This window comes from Ceratotherium simum, chromosome 39 (genome assembly GCF_057802395.1).
Source record: "Ceratotherium simum simum isolate JZ-2026a chromosome 39, ASM5780239v1, whole genome shotgun sequence".
NCBI lineage: Eukaryota > Metazoa > Chordata > Mammalia > Perissodactyla > Rhinocerotidae > Ceratotherium > Ceratotherium simum.
This window is the reverse complement of record NC_141938.1, coordinates 6,201,308-6,208,300: the sequence shown is the minus strand read 5'-3', so window position 1 is coordinate 6,208,300 and position 6,993 is coordinate 6,201,308.

Here is a 6,993-nt window from a genome sequence, read left to right as displayed (position 1 = left end):
CTGACCCTGGCGCAAGCCCCCTGTCCTCACCCGGGCGATCAAGGCTGCAGCCGGCCGCCATCCGATCCTCCAGCCTCCCTGCCATACGTCGTCTCCTCATTCCGTCCTGCCTCTCTTCCCGGGCGCTGCTGGGCCAACCCCACCTCGCTGGCCGAGACCCCCCTCCTCTGCGGGAGGCATTTCGGGCCCACCTGCTCACATCCCTTCCTGATCACCTGCAGCCCCGGCCTCTGAGGCCCTCTTGCTGTCAACGTAGCAGCTTGGACGTCCCACCTGATCCCCGCACAGCAAGTCGCTGCCATTGACTGAGAAGGCTCTGCGCTGAGCGTGTTACGCGCATTATCGCATTTGATCCCGGCAGCTGTCCTCTGGGGGCTCTTATTATCCCCGTTTCTCAGAGAAAGAAACTGAGGCACAGAGAGGTGACAAAGACTCTCTTTGACCAAACTTTAGTCCTCTGAGCCCTCTTCTTGACTAGCCCTCAACCTTGGCCCCAGTCCTGGCTTTGGCCTGCCTGGTTCAGTCTGAGCAAAGAATCTTTCTAAGTCATCCTCCCACCTTTTTTTTTTTTTTTTTTTTTGGTGAGGAGGATTAGCCCTGAGCTAACATCCGTTGCCAATCTTCCTCTTTTTGCTGAGGAAGATTAGCTCCTGAGCTAACATCCTTGCCATCTTCCTCTATTTTGGATGTGGGACCCCACCACAGCATGGCTGATGAGTGGTGCGTCTGGTCTACGCTGCAGATCAAACCTGTGCAACCTGGGCCACCAGAGTGGAGCGCCTGAACTTAACCACTACTCTGCCACCGGGCTGGCCCCTCCCCCCACCTTTGATATATAAGACATCTGATCAGGTTCCTCATCCCCACCTTTGAGTCCATGGCCTCTCTTTAGCAAGACTCTTCTTAGGTCAGTTTGAAACCCAGCACGAAGCAGTTAAAAACTCTTCCCTGGGCTAGAAGAAGAGAGCAAAAACTTGGAGATAAGCTTTGCTAACTGCAGCTGTGCATACTCAGCATAATCAACTGTTGTTTAAAACTAACCAGGTCTCTCTGTCCTTCCTTAGTATATGAGTGAGCTATTTTTCCCAGGAAGTCAAGGTCCACACATCAAGATTCAGCCTCACAAGGCCAAACGCAGGCTGAAGGTAAAAACTAAGCAGAAAAGTCCAGACAGTCAAAGGAAAGAAATTCAGTCTTCAAGGCCAAACACAGGCTGGTGGGAAGGCGCCAACCAGCACGGCTACATGGTCCCTGTCCCCTAGCTAAACCCCCGGCACATGCTCTCCCTCCCCTACCTAAAGCCCCAGATAAAAACCCCTACCTTTTTCCCTTTGAGGAGGTGGATCCGAGTTCTAACTCCCATCTCTTCGTCTGGCTGCCTTTCAATAATAGTAAACCTCTTTCCATGCCACAAGCCTGGTTTCAGGTTTTTTTCTGTATTGGCCCTACTGTGCAGCGGGTAGAAGAACCTGAGTTTAGGTTCAGTAACAAATTTAGCAAGAATCCCCCTACCTTAATGTCTCCTCTTACTAATTTTCCTTACATGAACCCCCTCCTTCTGCTCTCTGGCTAGCAATCCCCAGCTGTCTTTGCTATATTCAGAGTTGAGCCAGATTGTGACTAGAAACCAGGCAAGGAAAGTCTTACTGAAAATCAGATCCATAACTAAACATAGTCTGTGAAATGTTTTCCAGACAAGGAGAAAATTAAATGTGCTGTTTTTCAGAAGTTGATGTCTTTGTTTTTGCAGATGTTGCCCTCCTGCCGTGAAACTTACACAGTCGCAGCAGGACCCCTGCAAATTGCTCCAGCTCTAAGTGTCCAAAAGTTACCATGGCCCTGTTATGTAATGAGATGTTCCTTGAACCCGTTATGTAATGGCATGTTGCAGTGAACTTGTTAGGTAATGGTGCCTTGAGCGGAGTATGTAATGGCCTGCACGTGTGCCCTGATTAGGCCCAGTTGTTACACAGTTGTAACATATCCTCTGTACTCTGGGGTATAAAGTCTCCACCAGCACTAAGCAGGGGGAGGGGGAGGGCACTGCTTTGCCAGCTATCCCCCATCTTCTCCATTGCTTGTGCAAGCAATAAACCTTTTTCTTCCCCGGGCTTCAGCCTTTGTTATGCTTTTCAGCTGCACACTCACAAGAGACAGACCCATTGAGTTCAGTGACGAGATCTCTCTCCCCTATTGCAATAGTCTTGAATAAAGTCTTCCTTACCGTTTTAACGCGTCTGAATAATTTTTGCTTTAACAGAGGTCGAGTAACTTTCCCAGGTCACAAAGCACAAAAGGGCAGAGCCTGGGGCCAGCCTGGTGGCACAAGTGGTTAAGTGCACGCGCTCCGCTTCAGTGGCCCGGGGTTCGCAGGTTCGGATCCCGGGCATGCACTGACTCCCCACTTGTCAAGCCACGCTGTGGCAGTGTCCCATATAAAGTAGAGGAAGATGGGCACAGATGTTAGCTCAGGGCCAATCTTCCTCAGCAAAAAAATAAAATAAAGAGGAAGATTGGCATTGGATGTTAGCCCAGGGCTGATCTTCCTCATAAAATGAAACAAAACAAAACAAAAGGGCAGAGCCAGGTTTATTTCTGGAATTGGAGTCATAATGGCTGTGGCTGCTCCTCTCTGAATCTGAGAAAATAGAGGACAAACAAACTCTTCCTCATAGGGCAGCTGTGGAGATTCAGTGTGAAACTGTAGATAGAGATTTCGCCTGGCACCTGGTGGTCCTGGGAACCTGGGGGCTGGGGAATGAACAGTGGTTCATTCTGACAAGGGAATAATACGCAGCTGGGGAAAAAATGCAGGGCTCTGAACTGATATGGAGACATTTCCAGAGTGTCTATATATTTCCCAATAAAAGAGAGGAGTAAAAGGAATGTACTGTGTTTTATTGTGGTGCTCAGCCCACCTCTGGAAGGATTCAAGAGAAAAATGGAAATATTAGTTAGCTCGGGGAGAGAAATCTTGGGGTTCTCCTTGACATCCCCATTTCTCTCACACTCACCTCTGGTTCATCAGCAAAATCTGCCTGCTTTTCACACCTCCCTGTCCAGCCTTCATCATCACGTGCTTAGTTAGACCGATGCAGTAGCTTCTATCCTTTCTGGGAACTCCTGCCCCCGCCCCTACAGTGTGTCCTCCCTGCATCACCCAGAGGGCGCCTGTGAGCACCTAAGTCAGGCCATGTCCCTCATCTGCTGGGAACCCTCCTTGGCTCACACCTCACTCAGAGCAAAAGTCCAGCTTCTCTCTGTGGCCCACAGGCCCTGCACGACCTGCCTTATCACCTCCCTGCCCTCACTTCCTCCTTCTCTCCCCCTCACTCACTGTGCTTCAGCCACATGGGCCTCCTTGCTATTCCTCCAACACACCACACACAGTCTGGCCTCAGGGCCTTTGCACGGGCTGCTCCTTCTGCCTGGAATACACTTCCTCGGATATTTTTATGACTCCTCCTTTCACTTTACTTGATCTTCAAATACTAAATCGATGTTTTGTGCACTTTTTGACATTACAAAAATGTACTGTACATGTCCTTCTGCTGTTACTGCACAAAATTGGTGTTCTCTTGCCTGATGTGCATTAAAAAGCCAATTATTACAGCATCAGCTTTTGGGAAAAGAAATCAGCTTTATTGCGAGATGGATCCGCAAAGAGATAGGGGCGTATGCTCTCAGATCTGTCTCCCTGATTCAGGATTTGGGGCGCAATTTATGGGATGAAGGGCGGGGTGGTCTGAAGTGTGGAGATAGATGACTGGAGGTGAGGAGAGGTGAGGTAATTGATGATCTGCCCAAGCGTGGTCAAGCTCCATGGCTCTTCACGGGATGCGTGTTCACAAAACGGTGGGGTTAGCATGATCTGAGGGTGGAGGTTTCAGCCTCTTGAGGTCAAAAAGGTCACTTATCAGGCATTTGCACAGGTCCAATTGATGGGTTGGTGGCCTCAAGTGGCCTGAACTGGACAAGGGGTCTCAGTTCCTGAAAGGCCACTCTTAGTTACTCTGTTAAGATGGGGTCAGTTGAACTGGTCCTGGAGGGCCCACGGTTACACTGCCACTTGACGCTATCTACTCAATATACATTCTTGAGATTAAATCCATCCATGTTGACGCACGTGGCTCTAGAACATTCCTTTTCTCTGCCGAATCATATTCCAGCTCCACAGAACGGTAGCTCAAAACTTAATTGTTCGTTCTTCTGGTGATGGCCTTTTGTGTGGCTTCCAATTTTGTTGCCAACAGGAACATTCTTGTGTTGAGAGAACATATGAGCTCAGGTGTTTTTGCAGGGGCCTTAACACAATCTCATCTTTCATAGATGTAGATGATGAGCCCAAGGCCTGATGGTGTGGGTTACAGAATTGTAAAGCCATGTAGATGCAGAATCCCAAGAGTCTCTTCTGCTGAGTTAAGTGCACTGATCAGGACGGAGTGGGAATATTGGGCAGACACAGATGAGCCTGAGAACTTTGAAGCCATAAATACCCCTGTCTGAAGGAACTGGCCTTTCCACGTGTGACACTGTGATATCTAAGAGATATATGTTTGGTCTGCATCCCGGATTCCTGCAACAGAGCTTCTAGAACCCTTGTAACTTCCTGAGTGAAAGGGGTGATGGGAGCGTGTTTTGTTATAATATTTGGCTTTAGTCCCTGGTTCCTGGCTCGGAGCTCCTAAAATTCTTGGACTTTCCTGAGTAATAGAAGTGAGAGGAGCATCTTTTGTTATTCATGGTAAACGTGTTCTACCAAGCTTGAGTTTATGCTAATGAGGTGACTCTTGGAGGATGTGGGTTGGTTGCCAGGGGAACCAACCAGGTGATTAGAGGGATGGTACCTTCCCACCCACCCTCACTCCTGCCCCCAGGGAGGGGAGAGGGGCTGAGATTGAGTTCAATCAACAATGGCCAGTGATTTAATCAATCATGTCAGTGTAATGAAACTTCCATAAAAACCCCAAACCACAAGATTTAGAGAGTTGTCACGTTGGTGAACACATCCACGTCTTGGCAGGGTGGCGCACGTCAACTCCGTGGGGACAGAGCTCCTGTGCTCAGGAGCCTTCCAGACCTCACCTTATGTACCTCTTCCTCTGGCGGTCCATCTGTATCCTTTATCACATCCTTTATAATCAACTGATAAACCCAAGTAAATGTTTCTCTAAGTTTTGTGAGCCTCTGTAGCAAATTACTGAATCTGAGAAGAGGTTATAGCCACCCCCAATCTATAGCTGGTCGGTCAGAAATACAGGTGACAAACTGGGACTTTCGATTGGCGTCTGAAGCCGGGGGCAGTCCTGTGGGACTGAGCCCTTAACCTGTGGGGTCTGCACTAGCTCTGGGTAGTTAACGTCAGACCCAAATTGAACTGTAGGACACCCAGTTGGTGTCCAAAGAAAATTGGAGAATTGCTTGGTGTGGAAAACCCACACATTGGGTCTCAGAAGTGTTGTGAGTAGAGAAACAGTTTTCCTTTACCATGCGTTAAAAAAAAACTTTCAAGGGGCCGGCCCAGTGGCGTAGTGGTTAAGTTGGTACACTCTGCTTCAGAGGCCCAGCATTCGTGGGTTCGTGCATTCCCATCCCCGGCACGGACCTACACACTATTCATCAAGCCATGCTGTGGCAGCATCCCATATACAAAATAGAGGAAGATGGGCACAGATGTTAGCTCAGGGCCAATTTGCCTCACACACACACACAAAAAGATTATACAAAAAATTAAAAAAAGAAACTTTCAGGCTTCACTTGTGGGCTCAGTTTTAAAGAACACAATAATAAAACAAACCAACCACCCAGGCCAAGAAATGAACCCTCACCACTTCCCCCAGAAGCTCCGCCTTCTGAATCAGCAACCCCATCTCTCAGCCCCTTCACCTGCTTACTTTTCTTCATGGCCTTTATGACAACCTGACCTTTCACTGGAAGTTTCTTGGAGCACTGATTTTTTTGTGTGTGTGAGGAAGATCAGCCCTGAGCTAACATCCGATGCCAATCCTCCTCTTTTTGCTGAGGAAGACTGGCCCTGGGCTAACATCCGTGCCCATCTTCCTCCACGTTACATGGGACGCCGCCACAGCATGGCCTGACACACGGGGCGTCGGTGCGCGCCCGGGATCCGAACCTGAGAACCCCGGGCCGCCGCAGCGGAGCGCGTGCACTTAACCGCTGCGCCACGGGGCCGGCCACTGGAGCACTGATTTTAAGGTCTGTCTTCCCTTCTAGAATGTCAGCTCCATAAGTGAGGGGTCTGTGTGGTTCTCCACTGCGTCCTCAGCGCCTGGAATTGTGCCTGGTACCCAGGAAGGGCCTTAGAAGCCGGCGGAGTGAATGACCCGGGGGGCCGTCTGGGCCTGAGCTGCTGTCCCGCTCGCTGGGGAAGGGCTGGCTGTGGCCTTCAGCCCTCAGCTTCCTCTCTGCCACCAGGAGTGGAGCAGCAGGAAGCCGAGGGGGCCAGATTCTTCAACAGCCGGAGCAGTGAGGTGGGGCAGCCTCTGCTGGGCCTGGAAGCTCAACCACAGAGGGTGGGTGGGCCTGGGACCCGGTTCCCACCGCCTCAGGAGAGACCACAGGAAATATCAGAGGAGGTGACTAATAACAACAGTAATGGTAATAATCCCAGTAACAAAAATAAATTATAATAATAGCTCACATTGTCCTGCAGCTGGGTTCTTAGAATTCTCTCAGCTCTTGCAGGTTCTTTGAAAGTGAGACCAGCACCCCCACTTGACAGCTGAAGAAAAAAGGAGCCACAGAGGCTGCAGGGAAGGCTCGTGTGCTGCCCCCAGGGCCCGAGGCCTCCTTCTGGACCTCCTCCATCACAGATGGAGTCCAGGCCCAGCACCAGGGCTCCGGATCACCCCCCACCGTGGGGTTTGCCCAGGATGGAGGGGGGTTCCCAGACCAGGGACTTTCCGGGTTAAAATTGGGGCAGGCCTGGGCAGACTGGGACAATTGGCCACCCTGCCCCAGTGGGTTTTCAGG